This window comes from Schistocerca nitens, chromosome 8, assembly GCF_023898315.1.
Source record: "Schistocerca nitens isolate TAMUIC-IGC-003100 chromosome 8, iqSchNite1.1, whole genome shotgun sequence".
Taxonomy (NCBI): Eukaryota; Metazoa; Arthropoda; class Insecta; order Orthoptera; family Acrididae; genus Schistocerca; species Schistocerca nitens.
Genome location: NC_064621.1, coordinates 310,555,252 through 310,581,787, shown reverse-complemented (window position 1 = coordinate 310,581,787; position 26,536 = coordinate 310,555,252). Strand labels below are relative to the sequence as shown.

Genomic DNA, 26,536 nt, shown 5'->3' with positions numbered 1-26,536 from the left:
CTAAGACTTGTCAATTTATCTGAAATCTCTTCAACTCTTTCCGATAAGTCACCTATTTTTTCTTGCTGTTTATTTACGTCTTCCGTAAGTGTCGCGACTCGGGTTTCAGTGTTGACACATTTGGTAGTTAACTGTTCATATTGTTGTGTTAGATTATTTATTCTGTCATTTGGTACGGATTCCTCGATTCTCTCAAATATCTCATCCTTATCGTGTGCACATTGTAAATTTAACTCTGAAAATTTCTGTACTATCACGCGATCTCTCTCCTCCTGTTCTCTATCCTGTTCCCTTTGTCTAATCTCTACTGCAATTAATCTATTATTGTGAGAATTCAAAATCGGTTGTACTTCTTCTCTGATTTCTTTCTTTAATTCATCTTTCATGTTTTTGAAACAAGTCCCTATTCGTGAATCTAACCGTGTTTCCATTGTTTCCATCTCTGTTTTAATTTCAGATCGTAACTGTGATCCCACTGTTTTTAATTCAGATCCCAAAGTTCCCATCTCTGTTTTAATTGTTCCAATCTCTGTTTTAATTGTTCCTATTTGTGAGTCAAACCGTGTTTCCATTCGTGCTCCCAAATTTAATATAGCACTCATCAACTGCTCCATATCTTCTGTCGCTAATCTCGTATTCTGTAAATTTTCTGATTGAGAAGAATTTTGAAATGGTTCCGGACTATTTTCCCGACTTATTACATTGTTTTCCACTTCATTATCCATCATACTGTTTTCCTCTGTTGGCGAGTTCGCCATGTTAACAATTTCGTCATTCTCACTGTCCATCATTTTTGCCTTTTTCATCGACCGCGTAATCATTTACAAAACATACAAACTCGTCACTATATGAAAATTACACACAATGACACTTTATCTCCAACAATACCATTCACACGAAATGTTTCCCTCAAACACGATTAATCGAACAATTGAAATAATTGCACTAATTGTCAAACCCGTAGACAAGACAACAGAAATGAAATTTTGCAAAATAAATACCATTAGAAGAATGACAATTACCAAATCTACACATGCAATATAGACTACAATTACTAAACTACCAATTACTACAACAATACTACTGTCTACACAATCAGAAGAATTCCAAGGGACGATCCGAAGCAACGGTCGCCACGTGCATGGGGGCTTAATAAAAGTTGAATGCAAATAATTTTAATTTTTGCTTTAGTAGCTGTCTGTTCGGTTACGAAGTCTCGTAACGGTTGGCCCTGACTAGTATTATTACGCTATCTGACTGCATAGAACAATAACAAAGAATGAAATGGAAATTTTCATTAACACAACTAATTAATTAAGTCCCCAGCAACTATAAAACCTACGAAACCAAAGCACAAGTGTAACTGTTCTGTGTGTGGAAGTATGACTCAACGTACGCATCTGGCACGGTTCTTCTTCAACAACACAAGAAATTTTAAATATCATTTATACTGAATTAATTAAAGAAAATAGAAATACCATAATTACTCAAGAAAACCAGAATTGCACTCTAATCCAAGAACACAAGCCAGATGCTTTGTTGACTGAACCTGTAATGACGCATTATTTAAAACATGGAAATAATGAAAAATAAATCAAGTTTCGTACCTTCATATATTGACCAAAATCACTCTCATAATTACAATGTATCTCCACACCGACTCGCTATTACCACATCTCAACAAGAACTTTTCAGTATCACATCTCAGCAAGCACTCCCTACTAGCACATCTCAACACGAACTGACTGCTACCAGTCCTCGACAAGCACTCACCACTACGACATCTCAATAATCACTGCCAGTGGAGGCGGGCGGAACAATGCTCTCTAGCGATCTCTGGCGCTGTGGCTCAGTGTAGCCACCTTTCAACCTATACATTTCATTAAGCACTTACCTCACAAAAATCTTCATTACGCGAACTACTGCAATACAACGAGCGTCAATACTGCCAACTAAATAAAAGATTCTAACTACTAAAGCCACTAACTACTAATAGGCATGTGGTTAGCAAAGGAAAGATTTTGTTGCAAACCAAATAATGTATTTTTTTACCTTCATAATGTGACATCTTGTCAAACATGAATATACCGGGTGATCAAAAAGTCAGTATAAATTTTAAAACTGAATAAATCAAGGAATAATGTAGATAGGGAGGTACAAATTGGCACACATACTTGGAATGACATGCGGTTTTATTAGAACCAAAAAAATACAAAAGTTCAAAAATGTCCGACAGAAGGCGCTTCATCTGATCAGAATAGCAATAATTAGCATAACAAAGTAAGACAAAGCAAAGATGATGTTCTTTACAGGAAATGCTCAATATGTCCACCATCATTCCTCAACAATAGCTGTAGTCGAGGAATAATGTTGTGAACAGCACTGTAAAGCATGTTCGGAGGTATGGTGAGGCATTGGCGTCGGATGTTGTCTTTCAGCATCCCTAGAGATGTCGGTCGATCACGATACACTTACGACTTCAGGTAACCCCAAAGCCAATAATCGCAAGGGCTGAGGTCTGGGGACCTAGGAGGCCAAGCACGACGAAAGTGGCGGCTGAGCACACGATCATCACCAAACGACGCGCATCTGTCGGACATTTTGTGAACTTTGTTTTTGGTTCTAATAAGACCCCGTGTCATTTCAAGCACGTGTGTCAATTTTTAGCTCTCTATCTACATTATTCCGTGGTTTATTAAGTTTTCAAATTTATACTGACTTTTTGATCAGCCGGTAAATCGTCATTGACATCCAGTAACAAAGATATGTAATCACGAATAATTTTCAATCTCCAAGTCGGATACTTCCAGATCGTTAGCCTAAGCTAACACTCCAGACGTCTACCATTCATCAATGCTAACTTCTCACATTTAACATCCATGACTGCTGGCTGCTCACCTCCAACTGCCCAACAGTACTTGCATCACTGCTGGCGACTAACTTCCAACTGCCCAACACCACTGGCGATTAAGTTCCAACAACGAGTCCAATCAGGCACAGAGTCTCTTACAAAGAAATTGCAGTCAGAGATCCAGTGCAAAACGCTACACAGCGCTGCCAACACAGGAGCAGCCCACTTACAAATATATCCCATTCCAGACAGCGGTTGCCATTGGTGTAAGAAGAGGGAGTGGGGAAAGAAGACTGGTCATCGGGGCTGAGTTTCAAGCGGCAATCATCACTGAAGACAATTCTACTCCAGCCAATGAGATTCCAGGCCGAGGACGTGTCTGGAGACACCCCAGATAGCTGTGGGATGCCACCATTACTATCACCCTTCGCAAGGCCTGACGACTACGAGCAATAGTCTGGGGTGCCTGTTCATTTCACACCAGTAGGCCTTTGGTGTCATCCGCGATAAAGGTACGTTAACGATATTCTACGCCTCGGTTTGTTGCCCTCAATGGAAAGCAGTCCTGGGCTCACATTTCAGCAAGTTAATGCCTGATCGCACACGAGTAGAGTTGCTACTTCTTGTCTTCGTGCTTGCCAAACCCTATCTTGGCCAGCACTGTAGCCGAATCTCTCCCTAACTGGGAACGTTTGGAGCATTATGGAAGGGTCCTCCAACCATCTCGGGTTTTTGACGATCTAACGCACCATCTGGACAAAATTCTTAAGATGTCCCTTAGGAGGACATCCGCAAACTTTATCAATCATTGTCAAGCCGAGAAACTGCTTGGGTAAGGGCCAGAGGTGGAACAAACCGTTATTGACTTGCTCAATTTGTGAAGCCCTTTCTCTTGAATAAATCATTCTATTTTCTAAAATTGTAATCATTTGTATGTCTGTACATGTACATCACATCTACTGATTTACGTCCCATTCGGGTAATTCTTTCGTGGCGGGTCTTTCTTGTCTTAGAGTGTAATTTAGGGACTGGTAAACTGCACGTGCTGCTGGAACAACGGAATGTGTAGGCTGCTTACCTCCTGATGACGATGAAGGTGACGGTGAGGGTACGGGATGGTATAAATTAAATTTGCTGTTGATGGCTCTAGAGCAAACTTTAATAATTTTCCATAAAAAAATAACATCATATATTAATTTTTCTGCACTGCATCGTTGATCATCATTCATTTCTCGTAGCTGTAAGCCAACAGCCCTTCCACATATCTCAACTACTTTTTTTTCGGTTGGTAGTAATGACTGTGTCGTCTCGGATAATTTTTCGTGTTTTCTTATTAAATCTGTAGCACGTATACGCAACTGTTTTTAGTTTCTCTGCCGGCCGGGGTGGTTCAAATGGCTCTGAGCACTATGGGACTTAACTTCTGAGGTCATCAGTCCCCTAGAACCTAGAACTACACTCCTGGAAATGGAAAAAAGAACACATTGACACCGGTGTGTCAGACCCACCATACTTTCTCCGGACACTGCGAGAGGGCTGTACAAGCAATGATCACACGCACGGCACAGCGGACACACCAGGAACCGCGGTGTTGGCCGTCGAATGGCGCTAACTGCGCAGCATTTGTGCACCGCCGCCGTCAGTGTCAGCCAGTTTGCCGTGGCATACGGAGCTCCATCGCAGTCTTTAACACTGGTAGCATGCCGCGACAGCGTGGACGTGAACCGTATGTGCCGTTGACGGACTTTGAGCGAGGGCGTATAGTGGGCATGCGGGAGGCCGGGTGGACGTACCGCCGAATTCCTCAACACGTGGGGCGTGAGGTCTCCACAGTACATCGATGTTGTCGCCAGTGGTCGGCGGAAGGTGCACGTGCCCGTCGACCTGGGACCGGACCGCAGCGACGCACGGATGCACGCCAAGACCGTAGGATCCTACGCAGTGCCGTAGGGGACCGCACCGCCACTTCCCAGCAAATTAGGGACACTGTTGCTCCTGGGGTATCGGCGAGGACCATTCGCAACCGTCTCCATGAAGCTGGGCTACGGTCCCGCACACCGTTAGGCCGTCTTCCGCTCACGCCCCAACATCGTGCAGCCCGCCTCCAGTGGTGTCGCGACAGGCGTGAATGGAGGGACGAATGGAGACGTGTCGTCTTCAGCGATGAGAGTCGCTTCTGCCTTGGTGCCAATGATGGTCGTATGCGTGTTTGGCGCCGTGCAGGTGAGCGCCACAATCAGGACTGCATACGACCGAGGCACACAGGGCCAACACTCTGCATCATGGTGTGGGGAGCGATCTCCTACACTGGCCGTACACCACTGGTGATCGTCGAGGGGAAACTGAATAGTGCACGGTACATCCAAACCGTCATCGAACCCATCGTTCTACCATTCCTAGACCGGCAAGGGAACTTGCTGTTCCAACAGGACAATGCACGTCCGCATGTATCCCGTGCCACCCAACGTGCTCTAGAAGGTGTAAGTCAACTACCCTGGCCAGCAAGATCTCCGGATCTGTCCCCCATTGAGCATATTTGGGACTGGATGAAGCGTCGTCTCACGCGGTCTGCACGTCCAGCACGAACGCTGGTCCAACTGAGGCGCCAGGTGGAAATGGCATGGCAAGCCGTTCCACAGGACTACATCCAGCATCTCTACGATCGTCTCCATGGGAGAATAGCAGCCTGCATTGCTGCGAAAGGTGGATATACACTGTACTAGTGCCGACATTGTGCATGCTCTGTTGCCTGTGTCTATGTGCCTGTGGTTCTGTCAGTGTGATCATGTGATGTATCTGACCCCAGGAATGTGTCAATAAAGTTTCCCCTTCCTGGGACAATGAATTCACGGTGTTCTTATTTCAATTTCCAGGAGTGTACTTAAACCTGACTAACCTAAGAACATCAAACACATCCATGTCCGAGGCAGGATTCGAACCTGCGACCGTAGCGGTCGCGCGGTTCCAGACTGTAGCGCCTAGAACTGCTTGGCCACTCCGCGGTTCTAGGCGCTACAGTCTGGAACCGCGCGACCGCTACGGTCATGGATGTGTGTGATGTCCTTAGGTTAATTAGGTTTAAGTAGTTCTAAGTTCTAGTGGACTAATGACCTCAGAAGTTAAGTCCCATAGTGCTCAGAGCCATTTGAACCCATTAGTTTCCCTGGAAGGATTTGTAACGCCTGATTTCTGGCATCTTTGTTGCAGTACTGCTTGTCAGAAGTATCCCATAAACTTTTCAAGTCGAAGAACTTCATAATAACTTGTCGCTCAATAGCGAGAGTGTCCTAATGGTCACTTACGCACATACGCACGACTGACAAGTGTTATTACAAACGATTTTAGAGCTACAGGCGCTCTGATCCAAGCAGGTAGACGGGTGGTCGGGTGGCGCAGCCACCAGATATGGATACGACAAGGAATCTGTCACCCTACACAGCTGCACTTTGCCTGACAACCTATCTGACCTGACTAAATCCGCCCGAACGCCTGACCAAATCAGATCGTCTATAGGCTGCTTAAGATTCGTTTGCACATCGCCAATAAGTACTCGCTAGAGTTCACAGATGGCCATAATCCTAATTCAATAGATTCGGCATTCCATGGAATTAAGCAGTGCAAATTGGTGAAAAAGTCTAATCGCCAATAAAGCATTGCAGGTAAGAAACCGAGTTTCGGACGACTGTGGCTGCAAACGGAACAAAAGTCCCACTTCCTAATGGTATGTTTTGAGGAGTATAATATTACTTTACACTTGTCTATTGTGTGATACACAGCAGTGAAAGAACAAAAAAAATGGTTCAAATGGCTCTGAGCACTATGGGGTCATCAGTCTCCTAGAAATTAGAACTACTTAAATCTAACTAACCTACGGACATCACACACATCCATGCCCGAAGCAGGATTCGAACCTGCGATCGTAGCAGTCGAGCGGTTCCGGATTGAGGCGCCTAGAATCGCTCGGCCACCGCGGCCGGTGAAAAAACAAAAAGAATCACTTGAGTATAATTATATTTGAATACGACGAGTGCCTTGAATACACGGTTCTCGGGGCAGCGTCCGGCTCGCATTAGTGTGTCTGCCACTATTTTTCGTCTAGACAGCAGCCAGCAACTTCTCGTGACTGAGGCGTCCTCCTCGAGACCTCAGATAGTTGTCTCAATGAAATAAAGTGGAACTGTCACAACATAAACCGGCGGCAGCTCCGAGAACCGTATATTTATGTAGACAACTGTCCCTAATTAGCTGAGGGAAGCCTGTTCGTACCGCCTGAGCACCTGTAAGGAAAGTGGATGTATAAACGACCTTAGAACGGAAGAACTGGTTTCGATCCGACAGATGAAAATTCAGGTCCATTGATGAGAATCTAGAAGCAGGACGTAATAGCATAGGTGTCTGATCAGTACCTCGCCGCCAGGAAGTATTGTTGTCGAGTTCTCTGTCACTAGCGCGGAGCTGTTCAGCACGGAATTAGTAGCCTACTGCGTAAGAGTTGGATTTGTGGTGGCAACATCTTGATGAGGTAATTCGAGCACCACAAATTACGCAAACAAATTTTGTCCTTAGTGGGTCATACATTACAAGAACTCCCCAACCATAAGTGGTTTTCGGTTTTCCGAAAACAGTTAGCTACGTACATATCAGATTCTAATTCGTCCTGTCGATCGATTGATAACACTCCACGTATCCCGAGCTCCATCTGGAGGACAAATGGGATAGCCCAGGGAGAAACCCGGTGACTAACCAGTTCTACTCTTACGTCAGCAGTCGGGATCGTGGAGATGACTATTTGTTTGGATAATCCGTGAGAGGGCCCCCGCCCCCCTTCCTGTCTATGCCGGCTTTTCTTGTTAAAATGATTCAGCTGTTCCAATATATAATTTGTGCTATTATTTCTGCATTTCTTCTTGGTTTAGCAATTTTAGTGGCCAGTAGTGTACTTCACATTACTAGTATCCGTGATGAAATTCACGTGTGTTGTACAGTAGGACTTCATCTGCCAGCGGTCGATTAGCTGGCCACTCAAGGTTCCAATTCAACATGGGTATGAACTCTACCGACTGGCTTTCACAGGTTATTTAGGAATGTTTGCAGAGATAGTTGACGGAGGCTGAAACACACACACACACACACACACACAGAGAGAGAGAGAGAGAGAGAAAGAGAGAGAGAGAGAGAGAGAGAGAGAGACATCAACTTTTGAAATGCATCGCTTCAGCTATATATCGCTGATTGCACTGCAAAATTGGGATAGCAAGCTGCATATTATCTCACCATTTAGTGTCCATGGTGCAATGGAAGTGGAAAATCCTTAAGTATGTGTTTTCGCCGTGGAAGGTTTATATCAAAATATAGTCTGGACATTGTGCAGTGGAAATTATTACGTTATTTTCAATTGGACTTCATGACTTCGCACCCTCGTATCACAGTATAAAAGATTTTCCATTGTTACACAAAATAAATCGAAAGAATAAGCGACTTGTGCGCCGTAGAACACTGGGCCTGCATGCGTTCTAGTTCTACGAAAGCCACGGTCAGTAGTTACAAAGAATGCAATTGTGAGCTTATCTTGTCTCGAAAGATCGTTTGCCGAATCCTCCATCCCACTTGCACAAGTGGAAGATTAAAATGCAGTTTTTACAGCATGTTAAACAGCTACCATGATTCGTCACATGGCCACCATAGCTCACTTTTGGGAAACACTGAGCGAATCATGAAGATATTAACCTCGGACTGTACACTTTGTTGCTGGACTGTTTTATTGTTCTTGCAGTATATAACTTTTCGTAGCTTTGCGACTCCTGTTTTCAACAATGTTGTGTGGTATTGCATACTACAAGACGTAAGAAAATCAGTGGCAGCTGTGTAGGAATTACTTGGTGCCAGTCTCCTCTCGTTTACTTACCTCGGCTACAGTGTCGCAAGGTTTTTCCGCTTGTGATTTATTTTCCTCGTGGAGATACTTTAAAAGTAGACTGTACAAGTGTCCGTCAAGAACAGTGAATGAGTTAAAAGAACGAATCAAAGAGGTAAACCGTTCTGTAAAGAATGGGTTCGAAATTAGAGGATCTTATCTATAAGACGTAATTTTCAAATATTAAAAATGTGAATAATTTATGGAATGAATTTTCACATACAGCGTCGTATGCGGTGTTTCGAAACTTCCTGACCAACTACAAATGTGTGGTGGACTAAGGAGGGAACTCAGAAGCCGGGGTGGCCGACCGGTTCTAGGCGCTACAGTATGGAACCGCGCGACCGCTACGGTCGCAGGTTCGAATCCTGCCTCGGGCCTGGATGTGTGTGATGTCCTTAGGTTAGTTAGGATTAAGTAGTTCTAAGTTCTAGGGTACTGACGACCTCAGAAGTTATGTCCCATAGTGCTCAGAGCCATTTGAACCATTTTGAACCATACCGACAAATGTTGAAAGAAAGACCGACGCCAGTCGGATGCGAGCATCGAAATAATTCGATGGCAAAAGCTGAAAAATTTCGCCGAACCGTGACTCGATGAGGAGGAGGCTAGTGTTTAATGTCCCGTCGACAACGAGGTCATTGAAGACGGAGCACAAGATGCGGGAGAATTGAGTTCGAGTCTTGGTCCGACAAAAATTTTCACCATCAAATTATTTCGATGCCCGCATTTGGATTGCTTCGGTCTTTCCTTCGAATATGATATTTACGGATGCTGTATCAGCATTCCAGGCGCGACAGAGTATCCAAGCACACAGACTAACTTTTGCCAATATCTCTCTCACTCCTGCGCTGGTGAGGTTCCAGTCCACCATTGCTGTGAGGGTAACCTTCACGTCACTCGCGACCGTGTATACCAAGTTCACTTTGTTGTCAACGTATGGGCCAGAATATTGGGCGACAGGTGTTTGGGCCCCTACATTTTGCCTGACCAGTTGACTACACGAAGGTATCGTGCATTCCTCTCAAACTATCTACCTGATGCGCTGAGAACCTGATGCGCTGGAAGATGTTCCACTACATGTTAGGCAGAGGATACGGTTCCAACATGATGCTGCACCTCCACACTCTGGAATTAATGTGCGACAGTATTTGGACAAAACATTTCCAGCGAAATGGCTTGGACGTGGAAGTCCAGTTGTACGCCCACCGTGTTCAGCTGACCTAAATCCCACGGATTTCTTCCTGTGGGAACACCTGAGGGAGCACGTGTACTCCACTCCATGGACGAGTGTGGAAGAATTGGTAGCGCATGTTCATGTCACTATGGAGGCAGCTTTGGTGCGAAAGGTTCAGAGATGAATGATCCGCCGGGTTGCGCAATATTTGGACGTGCAGGGAAGTAGTTTTGAGCATCTGTTGTTCTGAGCACAACGTATTCCGTTGTGAAGGTCATGTGGTCATTAGTATCGACTTTATTATTTTCAGTGGTTGCTAATGTGCGACATCTGAGCGCTCACATGACAAGTAGGTGTTGTGTTCTTGTACTGTGCTATCATCTTTAGCATTTCGAAATTGATATTGTTTTTGTAGTTATTCTATCCTATGACAGGTCATTTCTTTCAACTGTCTATTTCTTATTTGCCCAACCACGTATATGTTATATTCAGCATTACAAAATGTTGTAAATTTAGGATACATGTGACCTAAGAAACAGTATGAAATGCCAGAATGAAACTACCAAATAAAAAAAAATATAAAAAAAGTGGCCCAACTCAGTATCGAACACTCGACCTTCTGCATGCTAACCCAAAATTCCAGCCACTGCAACAACTGTGCAACACGACCAGCCCCCAATGACAGAGGTAGTTACCATACGCGTGGTTACAGTGTTGCCAGATTGCCGCTCTTTAATGTACTTTTTCTGCCAGATGTATTCACTGGACGAAATTTTGTGAGAGACAGTTTTTTATCGCTGGCATGTGAGGAGTCGCGCTGCGAGGCCCATGTGCGCGAATTTCGATTCACCCTAATACACACACACACACACACACACACACACACACACACACACACACACATATATATATATATATATATATATATATATATATATATATATATATATATATTACAAAAAGGTACGGCCAAACTTTCAGGAAACATTCCTCACACACAAAGAAAGAAAATATGTTATGTGGACATGTGTCCGGAAACGCTTACTTTCCATGTTAGAGCTCATTTTATTACTTCCCTTCAAATCACATTAACCATGGAATGGAAACACACAGCAACAGAACGTACCAGCGTGACTTCACTTTGTTATAGGAAATGTTCAAAATGTCCTCCGTTAGCGAGGATACATGCATCCACCCTCCGTTGCATGGAATCCCTGATGCGCTGATGCAGCCCTGGAGAATGGCGTATTGAACGAGGTGCATTCAAGTTCTAAGGCCTCCGATTTTTTTTCTCCGGACTGGAAAGAGATAGAAACATGCGCATTGTTTTAAAATGAGGCCGCGTTCGTTGTCAATACGTCCCAGAGATGGCAGCACCGTACGGCAGATGGAATTTTACCGCCAGCGGCGAGAATGAGAACTGTTTTAAATACTTAGAATGGCGACGTTTTCCTTACTTGAACAGCGTGCAATCATTCGTTTTCTGAATTTGCGTGGTGTGAAACCAATAGAAATTCATCGACAGTTGAAGGAGACATGTGGTGATGGAGTTATGGATGTGTGGAAAGTGTGTTTGTGGGTGTGACAGTTTAATGAAGGCAGAACATCGTGTGACAACAAACCGAAACAACCTTGGGCTCGCACAAGCCGGTCTGACGACATGATTGAGAAAGTGGAGAGAATTGTTTTGGGGGATCGCCGAATGACTGTTGAACAGATCGCCTCCAGAGTTGGCATTTCTGTGGGTTCTGTGCACACAATCCTGCATGACGACCTGCAATTGCGAAAAGTGTCATCCAGGTGGGTGCCACGAACGCTGACGGATGACCACATGGCGGCCCGTGTGGCATGCTGCCAAGCAATCATTGTCAAGCCACAATGGATGAGACATGGATGCCATTTTTCAATCCAGAAACAAAGCGCCAGTCAGCTCAATGGAAGCACACACATTCACCGCCACCAAAAAAATTTCGGGTAACCGCCAGTGCCGAAAAAATGATGGTGTCCATGTTCTGAGACAGCGAGGGCGTAATCCTTACCCATTGCGTTCCAAAGGGCACTACGGTAACAGGTGCATTCTACGAAAATGTTTTGAAGAACAAATTCCTTCCTGCACTGCAACAAAAACGTTCGGGAAGGGCTGCGCATGTGCTGTTTCACCAAGACAACGCACCCGCACATTGAGCTAACGTTACGCAACAGTTTCTTCGTGATAACAACTTTGAAGAGATTCCTCATGCTCCCTACTCACCTGACCTGGCTCCTAGTGACTTTTGGCTTTTTCCAACAATGAAAGACACTCTCCGTGGCCGCACATTCACCAGCCGTGCTGCTATTGCCTCAACGATTTTCCAGTGGTCAAAACAGACTCCTAAAGAAGCCTTCGCCGCTGCCATGGAATCATGGCTTCAGCGTTGTGAAAAATGTGTACGTCTGCAGGGCGATTACGTCGAGAAGTAACGCTAGTTTCATCGATTTCGGGTGAGTAGTTAATTAGAAAAAATAAATCGGAGGCCTTAGAACTTGAATGCACCTCGTATCACAGTCGTCCACAATACGAGCACGAAGAGTCTCTACATTTGGTACCGGGATTGCGTAGACAAGAGCTTTCAAATACCCCCATAAATGAAAGTCAAGAGGGTTGAGGTCAGGAGAGCGTGGAGGCCATGGAATTGGTCCGCCTCTACCAATCCACCGGTCACCGAATCTGTTGTTGAGAAGTGTACGAACACTTCGACTGAATGTGCAGGAGCTCCATCGTGCATGAACCACATGTTGTGTCGTACTTGTAAAGGCACATGTTCTAGCAGCACAGGTAGAGTATCCCGTATGAAATCATGATAACGTGCTCCATTGAGCGTAGGTGGAAGAAAATGGGGCCCAATCAAGACATCACCAACAATGCCTGCCCAAACGTTCACAGAAAATCTGTGTTGATGAGGTGACTGCACAATTGCGTGCGGATTCTCGTCAGCCCACACATGTTGGTAGTGAAAATTTACAATCTGATCACGTTGGAATGAAGCCTCATCCGTAAAGAGAACATTTGCACTGAAATGAGGATTGACACATTGTTGGATGAACCATTCGCAGAAGTGTGCCCGTGGACGTCAATCAGCTGCTGATGTGCCTGCACACGCTGTACATGGTACTGAAACAACTGGTTCTCCCGTAGCACTCTCCATACAGTGACGTGATCAACGTTACCTTGTACAGCAGCAACTTCTCTGACGCTGACATTAGGGTTGCCTCGTCCATTGCAGGTGTCCTCGTCGTTCTAGATCTTCCCCAGTCATAGGCTGGAATGTTCCATGCTCCCTAAGACGCCGATCAATTGCTTCGAACGTCTTCCTGCCGGGACACCTTCGTTCTGGAAATCTGTCTCGATACAAACGTACCGCGCCACGGCTATTCCCCGTGCTAATCCATACATCAAATGGGCATCTGCCAACTCTGCATTTGTAAACATTGCACTGACTGCAAAACCACGTTCGTGATGAACACTAACCTGATTTAATATCGATTCAACCAGGTTTAACCAGTGGCAGCATTTGAAAACCCACATCTTAGTGACATCAAAGCAATGTTACCCATGGACAAATAGTGTCAACTATGTGATTTGTCAATAGAGATTTCAGCCTTGTTCCATGGAAACATTCACTCTCCATCAGTGATACTGGATGATCATACAATCTCTGTAGGAGACATCCCTCGAAAAGTTAAAATATTTAACAATTGTAGCATGCTAGGCATACTGGGGGATGAGTGAATGGTATTGACAACCATGGATTCCAGGGAAAACATTGGTAACAGTTACAATGAACTTCTGTTGATTTCGACGCATGGTGTGGCAAGGCAGGCATGCCTCTACTCATTGACTGGGATGGGGCTGATGGATGGATGGATGGCACTTCTATCTGGAGCTGCTGAGATGCCACCTCACACTGCTGAAGCCGGTAGCCTCTGTAGGTCATGACTGTTGACGACTGCAGCTTGTTGTATTGTATTGTGATGGCATCCTACTCGGGAGACGGTTCCTTTGTTCTATACGTAGCTGCAGTGGTAGGCTAGATGTGTGCAAGGTACAGCCCACTGTCCACCGACAAGAGTCTTCCAGTGGCTGCCACTGCGGCTCCAAGTCCCGCTAGGAATCAGCATCGGCGGCAGTAGGCAGAGACAGCGGGTTGGAAGGGCGGGGACACCAAGTCACATAAAAGACTTTGTGTAGGCAGCAGGTGCTGGTCTTGAATCCATGACTGGAGCTGGCAGAGCTGAGTCAACTTGTTGTCTGGCAGTGACCTGACATTGTGGTGGTACTGCTGGCGTATGGCAATAAGTGATCCCTGCCTTAAAATTCTGACTTATTTATAACCCTGCAGTGCCTATTCGTTTCAATAAAATCCAATGCTTACACATGATGCTACAACAAGGGACCTGCCCTCGTGTTGTGACCCTTCTCCACTTGATACACAGTTGTTGCTGAGCAGCGCTTTTTAACGCTGAGCTTAGCTATCTTCACTGTGCAACCCACTGGTGTGTCTATTACTGTTACCCATATGTTGCCACACTGATGGCCACTGGTCTGTGACTATTAATGCAACATTATATAACACTTCCATGATATTTATCCTTACTTCTTTTAAATTCTAATATTTTTCTGACGAAAGACTGGTACCACACACAGAGAGAGAGTGTGTGTATGTACATCTACAGGAGGAGACTTTTAAGACTTTAATGTATGCTAGCTATGCAATATAGCATGAGCTACAATGCCGACTAAGGTGGCACTTGTATGTACACCCTATAAGACATTGTCGAGTAATCTGATGTAAATAGCCTACCAATCTTTCCGCCCACTGGATAAAACCATAGCTCAACTCTACGATTCATGCTGTGCAGTGATGGAGTTGGAAATGCGTAATAGGATCACAGAACTACAATCTTATTTAAGTTTGTTTGTATACTCAGTTATATGTAAGAGTTTATAAAACCCCCTCTATCCAAGTCCAGTTGAATAGTTGCGACCATGACTGATGCATAAAACAGTCTCACTCCAAGCGTCATTTAGAAAGTGACTGAACCTGGAGTGATGATGCTGGAAACCAGAAGAACAAAACAAAGGAATGAAACATTACTTCCTGATAACATGTGTGCTTTAATTGTCGAACCATCAGGTTCTGGGAAGACTACTCTTGTAACTCTGTTAACATATTCTGAGGGAGTCCACTTCGAGCATGTATATATTTTTCAAAAAACACTGATCCAACCAGAAATCAGCTTTCCCAGGAGATTTTGCGTGGCGTCAAGGGAGTATTGTTCCAGGCGTTCAGCAAAGGCAATGAAATGCCACCACCTGAAGAACCAAAGCCAAACGATGTATTCATATTTGATGATGTTGCAGTGGAAATTAGGCTGAGAGTTGGAGTATTTCTGCTCTGGTCGTCATATGCAAGTCAGTATATTTGATCTGAGCCAGACTTACTCAAGGATCCTGAAGCAGTTGGTCAGATGATGCAAACGTTATTATTGCTATCAAACAGAAGTGTCTGAATTTAAAGCATATTTTCCATGCACATATAGGAACAAACATATAATTCAATGAATTCGTTACCATGTATGAGAATTGCAGGAATAGCTCACGTTATGGGTTTTTGGTTATAGGTTACAGTAGGAAATAATTGAATGGGGGTGGATATAGACAAAACTTCCATGAGATTCTGCATAAAAGGCAGTGTACGAAAATGTAATTCTATCAATATACTGAAACTATGGATGAATTTGCACATATGTTGCACACTCGTTTGGAAGGTGCAAAGCACGCACATCTGTACGTTGACAGAGAAATAAAGGCAATAAAAGCTAAATTAATGGACCTGGAAAGCCTTATCGATGTGGTGGTCAGAAACAGTGAAGTGCTGAATTGTAGAATACAGCACTGTGAACAATGCATCAATGAGAAAATTGAAGTTGCCAGCACGAAACTAATGGATATGCAAGGATACATCAAGGCCGAGGCTAAGGCACTTGACACCCATTATCACCAGTAGTACATAAGTTGTATGCTATCTTAAAATGGTGTACTGTATAGCAGCATGTCATTGACAAAGCACAAAGCTATTGAAGAACAGAACGCTATGTGATGGAAATTAAAACTGTTAAATTCAGGACAGTTGCAATCAAATCAATCTCTCTCAGAAAATATTTAATCCATAACAAGTCTGAAGAGGTGGTTCACAATATGGATGGAGGCAGAAAGGAAGAAGAACAAGGTGAAGGGGGGGACGTATGTGCTATTACTGACTTCATTAACATTTAAATTAACCAATCAATCAAACCAGCGTTAGCAGTTACGCAAGAGCAGGCAAAGCGGTTGCAGTTGAGCTTAGAAGACTGAACAATCTTCTTCTTCTATTATGGTGACCTAAATGGAATCATACTCCGATTACATCTACTTACAGAATCAGGTGTCACAGGGAATACAGGTCAAGTGAACAAAATCAAATCACTTGTATCAGTGCTTCCAGAAAAATGCATCATTGGGTAATTATATAGCTGGTTGTTCAGGAACTCTTCAATCCAACACACAAAACTTTCACACACTGACATTTATTTATATGAACTCTGGATGATATGTGGTAGACTGAGCTCGTAGATTTAAGTAAAACGATATACACAAACAATAATAATGATGATGATGATAATGATAAGAGGTGAACTTAGAAAATACTTACTGATAGTCTTCTTCTTCCCAGCTGACCATTGCTACTGCTCCTGGTGGCACTTCATGCTATATGATACCACACATGCAGTCGAATTATTATAAAAAGCGTTGCTCATAGGGTGGAGAGCTGAACTTACATACATTTGGGCTGGCGAGGAGGCATACCTGGGGCAGGGGTCAGGGGCTCTTCCCCTCCCTTCTCCATGGCCATCACATGTGTCGACTGAATAGCGAAATATAGCAGTCATAATTCCCTCAGTACCGCCGATGTTGAGCCTCCCCTCCACAACCTTGACATGTGTCTTGTTTATGACATGTGTAATTATGTCAGCTGTAACATGACAGTTCAGATCTTAAAACACTGATGCTAACATCAGGACATTTTCTGCCAATTTCTGCACTGACCCACTGTTGGTGTGGTCCTGCTAGATGTGATAGGCCCGTGTCTTCCTCTGACCTTCGAACAGACTTAACTGGCCAGTTGTTGTGGGGGGGGGGGGGAGGTGCATAGTTTAACACGGACTCTGATCTACGGTGCTACTCGGTGTGTGAGATAGGACTGATAGAGGAGATAGAGAAGATCCAACTAAGATCGGCTTGTTTAGTCTCGGGATCGTTTAGCTGGCGAGAGAGCGTTCAGAGATGCTAAACAAACGCCACTGGCAGACGTTACAAGAGAGACGTGGTGCATCACGGAGAAATTTACTATTGAAACTTCGGGACAGCACTTTTCAGGTGGAGTCAGACAGCATATTACTTCCCATCACATACATCTCGCGTACTGACCACGAGAAATTAGAGCCAATACAGAGGCTTACCGATAGTCATTCTTCACACCCACTATTCGCGAGCGGAACAGGTTTGGTGGGATCAGTTAGTGGTACCGAAAGTACCTTCCGCCACACACCATTAGGTGGATTTCAGTGTATCATGTAGATGTAGATAAAAACTCTAGGATCTATAAAGGCACATTTGCATGCCGTGCGTGAGTTTCCTCGTAAACGCGAAATCTTAATTAAATAATTAATCTCTGACAAATAAATAAAGCCTATGGCACAGAACTGCAGCGCTATGTCGCCGATAAAAAAAAAATACAATTTGGACACTCTTATGTTTCATTAAGAAGGTGGAGGTCTTGCAGAACAACTGGTGCGGGAAGCACGTATATTTTATGAACTGGCACACCGCCATATTTGAAGTTATATAAGAACACTGCGAGTTGCAATCTTACTAGGCACTCGATTCTGTAAAGAATTTATATTTATGAAAGTAAGTAGAATTATTTAACTGTAGGCTTATTCGTTGAATATATCTGATTTAACTAACTGTGTAAACTTTTTTATGTTTGGTAGACAGTCACCTCTGTACGACGTATTGACATGGCTGGCAAATTATTCTAATATTGAGATTTAGATTTTGAGTCCGCACCTACCGCACCAGTCTTTGGAAACGATTTAAATACGAAGTCCGATTATTTGAATCACATTTCACGGTCAACTACGAATAACATTGCATTTACGAAAAAGCTATTGTCAAGCGTCTGATACCAAATAATTAAACGTCCACGTTCCAGATAAGCAAATATTAATTACAACAAATCACTATAATACATAATTAATAATTAATATTATATTATATTTTATTTATTTATTTATTTTATAGATCCATAACCTGGCTTTTAATAACTTTTTTGTTTTATATTGGTATTTTTTAATTTTTTGTTGGTTGTTTTGTTTATATTCTTAATGTTGAAAATTTTTAAATGTAAGATGTTTCTTCTTTCTCGTGTGGGCTAAGGTGGTTACTTCTTCTTAGGTTAAAATGTTGCTTCTCGCAAATGTTTTTTAATAATTGCATGTTTTTAAAATCGGATTCCTTCTTATTTAGTTAAAAGTAAGACTTCTTTATTGGAATTTGCACGAAGTAAAAAAAAAAAAAATCGAGAACGTTAGCTCACTTACTCTTCACTGGCTTGTTTGATAGATGATTTTCTTCACAATATGAAAGATAAATTAAAATTTTTTATCTACACACCTCTCATCTTGGATTAGCATACTCCACCCTTAATATTAAGATTAATTCTTACTTCCTTAAGTTAAAAATATTTTAAATGCAAGACCTCCCTTGTTTGTAACGTAATGATTATTCTTGTTCCTAAATTGAGCGTTTACGTCTTTCTAAATTCAAATATTGCTTTCTGATAATGATGAAAGGTTACATATAGGTAGAAGTCAAAATCCTGCTCCTTTAGAAGAAATTTTTGTTTTTACCTGTCTGGGGTTGAAAGGGAGAAAAAGATATTTGATTATGAACCGCCTCCAACACAGCTTAAAGTTAAAATTTTGGAAGTAATGGAGATTGCCCACAGAAGTACAGCACTGAACATGGAAAAAAAAAGGTGAGGAAAATGTTACATGTCATTGTTCATCATTGTCACCACCACCACTATCACCACCACAACCACCAGCAACACCAACACCACAACTACCAATATCATCCACTGAAAGCAGTCAGGGACATCAGTCAGGGACATCGACCAACAATCATTGACATACTAGACAATGTGGCTTCGCTATATTTGCACTTGCTCTTTGACGAAATTCGAAAACAGGCGAAGAGTCCCTGAGAGTTTCTTTTCACATGTCAAGGAGGCTAGACAGGGACACAGTGTATGCTTATTGAAAAAGTACAGACATCTTTATATAGTATGTGACTGTCAATGCCGCCGTCCACTTTCAGTATCATCCACTACTGGGAGTTGCTGAGGAGCCTTTGTTATTCGTTATCACATTCACAGACAACTACAGAGATACATACAAGGCTTCGCTCATATTTTCATTTAAATGTACTGCTTGTTAGTAATAAATACGTTGATTACCGATTATTGATAACTACATTGATTATACGTATAGTGGGTTTCCCAAGATTAAGCACTATTGATTACACATTCATAACTACAACATACGGATGAAAGTTGGAGTTGATACATTAACGTTACAACATTGTAATGCGTCATACAGAATACACTGCAGTACAGTAATCTGGTGATCCATAAACATCAGAGCATCAAGGCTACTGTGCTTAAATACCTGTAGCGACGTCTTGGATCTTGCTAGGTCGTTGGTTGAGTCAGTGTCTGGCGCTGTTCCACATCTCGATTGTCATCGCCGAGGCTTCCAAGCTACCTGTGAATAAGAAAATGTGCATAGTGGTTTTGATTCTCATTGTCATAGGAGTTGTGACTGGCACTGTTCAATGACAAGTGACTTAAAGTTGGTTGCAGGGATCCTAATTTGTAGTTGGGAAAAATAATTTGTATCCTGGGATAATTGGATTTTTTGGACGCCTAAAGATTGTAAATTCGGCGCTGGTGCTTTTATTTCTTTTTTTCCCCCTATCTGTTAGAAAGCAATCATGAGGTGTTCTAAACCACTTAAGTAATCCAACGATAACGAAGACTCAGATGATGGTGTAGCATACATTAGACACGATTTTTCGCTTTCATAGCTGCGTGGTCATTCTTTCTGACCGCCGTACGAACACCTTTGGTCCAATTTCTGCTACTGATGGTAATTTTCTCGTGGTGGGAAGATTTAAGCGGGGTGCGCTCAGTCTCATGAGGCCAGCTGAGGGGCAACTAAATTAATAAGTGAGAGCAGAGTACTGACAGCACACGGCTCTGTCGCAGTGACGCCATATGACAGAGGATGACACAATGGCTGGTCAGCATCGTGTAGTCCTCTGGGCCTAGTCAGGAGTTCCATTAACCAATAATAATCTTAGCTTATGTATTGTCAGTTGGGATACAGTCATATGTACTGGGGCTTTGTAGCAATTTACTATTGACCAGGCAGTTTCCACAGACGAATAGTGTTGTTGACAGGAGATGTAACTGAACAATCAGATTTTACCGCTTGTGTAAATCCATTACACAAGAAATGGTGTATTACATACTTATGGAAGACTGGTCTCATAATACTGGAGCCCTCTGAAAGATGACAAAGGGTTAGAGGAGGCTGAAAAGCAGAGGCATTGAGTTGTTGATAGACACATACACACAAAAGAAACATAATTTACTAGCTTTCAGAGTTACACACACACCAAACACACACATGGCAACACTGTTTTGCAGCAGGTAGATTGCTTGTGGTGGGGGGCAGAGGCAGTGTCAGATGGGTAAAGGGAGGCAGGGAGAAGAACTAGGGGTGGGTAGCTAGCAGTGTGAAGGGAGGCAGTCATTTGGCCCACCAGGAATGTGGGACGAGGGGTGACAGGTATATGGGCTGCCATGACTGCAGCAATCTGTGGGAAGTGGTACATGCTGAAGCTGACATGGGGATGTGAATTGGGAGGGGTTGCCATGATGAAGGGGAAACTGTTGGATGGAGGTCAAGGGACAGTGGGTTATCTGACACTGCGTTCAGGACGATTACAGGAGTGGAGGGTAGATAGAAAGGGTAACTACCATATGATTAGTTAAGAGAAGTTGGTGTTGGAGGGAAGGATCCAGGTGGCTTGGATTGTGAATCAGCCATTGAAATTGAGCAAGTTGTGCTCAGATGCATGTTGGGCCACAGGAACAACTTCATTTTTGACAACTGTTTGGTGGTGGCCATTAGTTCTGGTAGACAGCTGGTTTGTAATCATACCAACATAAAAGGCTGTGCAGTGTTTTCAGAGGAGTTGGCATATGACATATCTGCTTTCATTGGTGGCCCAGCCTCTGTTGGGGTAGGATACGCCTGTGACAGGACTGGAGTAGGAAATGCTGGCTGGGTGGACTGGGCAGATCTTGTATCTTGGTATGCTACAGGGATCATATCCCTATGGCAAGGGGTTGGGAGTGGGAATGGTATACGGTTGGACTAGGACATTGTGTAGTTTGGATGGGCGATGGAACACCACTTTGTGAGGATGTTGGGAAGGATGTTCTGTAATAAGAAAACTTAATGGTAAGGAATCTGCCACATTCAGCTCCCCTCCCAAAGTTTTTGCGATGCTACTCCTGTCAGATCGTTTGCACAGGATATGCTCATAAAGTCTTATGTGACCGTTTTTCCCAACCTGTCCCCTAACTGATATAAAACCTGAAATAAAAAGAGAAGTCAAATCGAACAATTAAACCCCATTGATAAATGAAGTTTGTATCAGTATCAGTGTTTACCCCTCCACATTTTCTTAATAAACAGCATGTTTACCTAAATAACAAGCCTGTATAAAAGCATCTTGCAATGTGCTGAGAGCAAGTCGACGTGCAGTGGGCCATAATAGCCAGCAGGAGGGGGACTCAAACACCTGGAAAAGCTGACTGGTTCTGGCAAAAACCTGAAGAATGCTTTTGTAGACAGAAATGGCGAGAGCAGGACTTCTTCAAAATACACAATCGGTATAGTTAACATCCGAGAGCGGAATGGGGAACAGCGCGGTCTATGATGTCTTTGAAATCGTATGACAACACCACCGAACTCACGCCATGAAAAAAAAATTAATAATAATAATAATGCAACGTGAAAACTGCTACAGCTGGGTAACATAAATATTTCTGAGATGGGAGAGAGAAACATGTCTGTAGATCCTCACTGGTCGTAGACAGAGACAAAAAGAGAGTAACACAGTATTTTTAGAGCATAGTGTTATGTAGTATACTGCTGGTTAACTACCTGAAAGGCGCTGCAGTCTGGAACCGCAAGACCGCTACGGTCGCAGGTTCGAATCCTGCCTCGGGCATGGATGTTTGTGATGTCCTTAGGTTAGTTAGGTTTAACTAGTTCTAAGTTCTAGGGGACTAATGACCTCAGCAGTTGAGTCCCATAGTGCTCAGAGCCATTTGAACTACCTGAAATGAAAATAAGGGCAGGAAGCCAGCATCTTTTAAAACAACTTTCACTGGTCGGTACTCAAAATATTTATCATTCAGTTCAGCAAAGTTAGGGGGCAACGGCCTTACCGCAGTGGATACACCTGTTCCCGTCAGATCACCGAAGTTAAGCGCTGTCGGGCCTGGCCGGCACTTGGATGGGTGACCATCCGGGCCGCCATGCGCTGTTGCCATTTTTCGGGGTGCACTCAGGCTCGTGATGCCAATTGAGGAGCTACTCGACCGAATAGTAGCGGCTCCGGTCGCAGAAAACCATCCTAACGACCGGGAGAGTGGTGAGTTGACCACACGCCCCTCATATCCGCATCCTCAGACGAGGATGACGCTGCGGTCGGATGGTCCCGATGGACCTGAAGACGGAGTGCTAATCAAAGTTACGTGATAACAGAAAACCGCGGGGACACGAGTTTTCCGTGTAGAGAGCAGATGGCTCAAAATCACTCATCACTCATCAGCCACATGAATGTCTCTGCAGCCAGGAGCCATCATGGGACTAGTGTATCCCCAGATAGGTGCCTATTCGAGCAGACTTGATGAGCAGGGATTTAGGCATTTTTTCCGAATGATCTGAACTTCGACGCAGATGCGAGTTGTTGACACGAAACAAATGACTGATTTTGCAGCCACTTCAGCCTCTACTGTAGATTAACATGGTGAGATCTAGCCGCAACAGCGAGGGGAATTATAGGGAATGTTGAGCCACCTTCATCGAAATTCAGAAAATTTCAAGATTCGTTTGAAGAAGTTTAGTAAGCGTTCAGCCACAGCCATACATGCAAATACATACCCTTCTGTAACGCATTCTGTCTTCAAACACTAATCTTACAGGAATTTAATGAATATAGTTTATCTTGACACTTGTTCACTTGAATCGCATTCCAGATCCCTTGTACAGGCTTGCGAAACCACTTACCATGCGTTTTGGTGTAATTACATGAGTTAATTGTGATTCTTAGATAACAAATTCCTCGATCATTATTCTGGAGGGAAATGAATTAATTGCATCATATAAATAGGGCCACTTTCCACATATTTAATTGACATAGCAGGCATTCTCCCACTATGATCACTACCACAAGAAACAGCATTAATATCTGTCTTGCATCAGAACACATGTCAGCTGTCGTGGCTCATCGTGATATAATTTCGGCTTTAACTCTACCACTAAACCAAGATGGTTTTGCATTATATGCTGATAAATGCTTCAGTTTCGAGAGCAGTTTCACAGGGAGTTCTGGTGCATGTTTCTATTGCTCTCACACAGGGGACTACACAGCCAGTTTAGATCTCAAAGTTTTGTGACAATGCAAGGAGGTGCATGACTGAGTGGTGCTAGCTCAGCGAGTTCGGTCAGGGACCGACCACCCTCTGTAATAATAATAATAATAATAACAAAACGAACAACTGTTAGTAGGACCCGGATCCGAGGGTTTTGTACAAACTTAATTATGGATATAGATAATAATAATAATTCGTCTGGTACAGTGGTCTGGAGCATGTCTTTCTATTGGACCTATGTGTCCCTAATCTACCCCAGTTATCCGACAGAGGAAAGAGGGCCTATGGTTTACAGTGAAATCCAAACCACTTGTTGCTTCTGGCGACTCCTTACATCGTTGAGAGGTGAAGGCTAGGTTAAAACCAAGACTGAAAAGTCCTTGGGCTGCCCGATATTCATCGCTAGGCCACCTGTCCAGACATGTTTATACATAGTTCATTTACAAGTTTTGATGAGTGACTTTACCGGTGTCAAAATGTGGGACAAATATGGCTGTATGTTCTGATTGCGTTTACTCAGAAGCTAAAATTATTTACACCGGCAAGGGACCGTAAATCTTTGTATTTGACATAAATATCAATTTGACACCTTCACCTGTCCCTGGACGAAAAGGGGTCTTAACAGACGGAGAGACTGGCGGACAACAAATAATGCCAAACTTTTTTTGTGATGAAATTGCATAGTAATTATTTTCAGATTTTTCCTTTACTTGTTCTGTGATACCTTGCTTCTTGTCAGCTTTCATGATTCTATGCCAACGGGAAGTACCCAACAGGTTTTGATGTGTGAATTTTCGAGTATGAAAATATATGACGTAAACGGCCGTATCTTTTGACTGCATTGACTTATAACCTTAAATGTTTCATACTGCCAAGGGCTCGGAAATCTTAGTACTTGATATAAATTTAAACTTCATATCGCGAAAAAAGAGGTCTTAACAATCGGACAAACAGACAGACAGACAGAAAACATATTGATCCGATAAGGGTTCAATTTCTACCGATTGAGATACGGATCCTTAAAAACTGAAGTTCTTATGGATGGAATATGAAAGATGTAATGCGACGTCTACATAGAACCACTGACTATAAAACGTCGAAGAAACAGACGGGAGAAAAGCCTGATCACAGGTTCAAAGGTCTCAGGTTTGATCCCCTGTCAGATCTAGGATTTTTGTGTGTCACTTTTCATTTCTTTCAACAGTGGCAATGTTTGCAAATCCGAAAACTGCCGAGGTGCCACCTGATTCGGAACCCAATTTAAACTATAGGTGCCGGCTATAATTCGTTGGGTAATGCCTCTAAAATATCGGAGGGAGGCAACGCTTCATCACCTCAGTCTCTTCATTCATAAGTTACATTACAATTTAAAAATATCATAATGTAAAACAATAGAAGACTACACGTTCATCTCTCTATACGTCTTTGGGCGATAACTTTATTTCCCAGTAAGTTTACATTCATAACGATTACTCTTTAGTTGTATTTTCCTGGCGTCTTTGTAATCAACTTCAGACAGTAAATTTTAAAAGTCTTTCAGTATTTATTGATTAGGCAGTTTCTTTGAAGATGTTCATAATACTGGCAGAGCACAGAGCAATAAGTCATTAAATTAGTTTGGGTAATGTCATACTGTCGTGACCTGGCTTGTGTGGAAGTAGTGGGCAGACACTGATTCCGGATTAAATTAATTGCTCTTCTGCACACGCCAACAGACCCCTTACCCATTATAGTACGGAGGGTGTGCTGGGCACACTGATTGACAAATATTGATACTGATGCAACCTAAAAAAAGAAGACTTGTCACTCACCATTCTATGTTCTAGATTTCTTTACTAAAGGGAGCTGGAGATATATATTCATGTCTGTTTTTGGTAAGCATTCACCTCCATTTATAATGGCAAATATTCATAATGTGCAGAAATGGGTTATGAGTAGGTTACTGGTTGTGCAGTATTCGCAACCATAAAGTCAATATACAGTCGCAAGGTGCCACTGACCTGGCTTATAATAGTGAGAGGAGTATCTCAACTGCTAGAAGATATGGACCCGATTACCCCGTTAAAGAATAACAATAAGTTGTTGTTCAGTTCCGCTTTCTCGTCGCCTCTAATGGTGTACGGGACTGTTTCACTCCCTAAGCCTGCGACATGAGCTGAGCTTAGACAGCTGTTACCCAACTTGATCAAGACCAAAATAACTCTCATACCTGGAGACTCCAGCTGCCTCTTAAGTGTTTTATGCAAAACACAACGTCTTCAAATACCACGCGCAAGATATTTAAGTCCTCTCACTTGCTACATGCAGACCATTACTCCCACAGAAAAAATGAATATAACCTTTTTGCATGAAATTCAATTTAGTTAAGTTTTTTATTGGAATACGTTTGCGCTAGAGGCCATAGTTTTGGAACTGTTATTGAAAAACATACAAAAGTGACCTTCAAACACGTTTCTCTTGTATAGCTCGAAAGCCATGGCCGCCAGTGAAAACGTATCCGGATACAAAATTTAACTAAATTAAATTTCCTACAAAAGGTTTCTGTTCATTTTATTCTGTGCCACTAATAGTATGCATTTAATGCGAATATCTCATGTGTGGGTTTCGAAGGCACTGCAAGTAGCATAAAACTCATTGTTAGGGGCAGATTAATCTCCCTGTGTATACAAACTGTAAAAAGTTAAAATTTTAAGGTTTTCGAATAGTGGACTACGGCT

The 26,536-nt window shown here is 43.0% G+C and overlaps 1 protein-coding gene and 1 pseudogene across 1 annotated transcript in view; one reads left to right on the top strand and one right to left on the bottom strand.

Annotated features, from left to right (window-relative positions):
* Positions 1-26,536, bottom strand: part of LOC126199541 (telomere zinc finger-associated protein-like) — a 373,452-nt gene that overhangs the window by 264,126 nt on the left and 82,790 nt on the right. The window contains exon 3 of the mRNA XM_049936462.1: positions 19,753-19,848. The gene's annotated coding sequence lies outside the window, so the exon portion shown is untranslated. The remainder of the gene's footprint in view (positions 1-19,752; positions 19,849-26,536) is intronic.
* On the top strand, positions 22,597-22,714 carry LOC126199748 (5S ribosomal RNA; annotated as a pseudogene).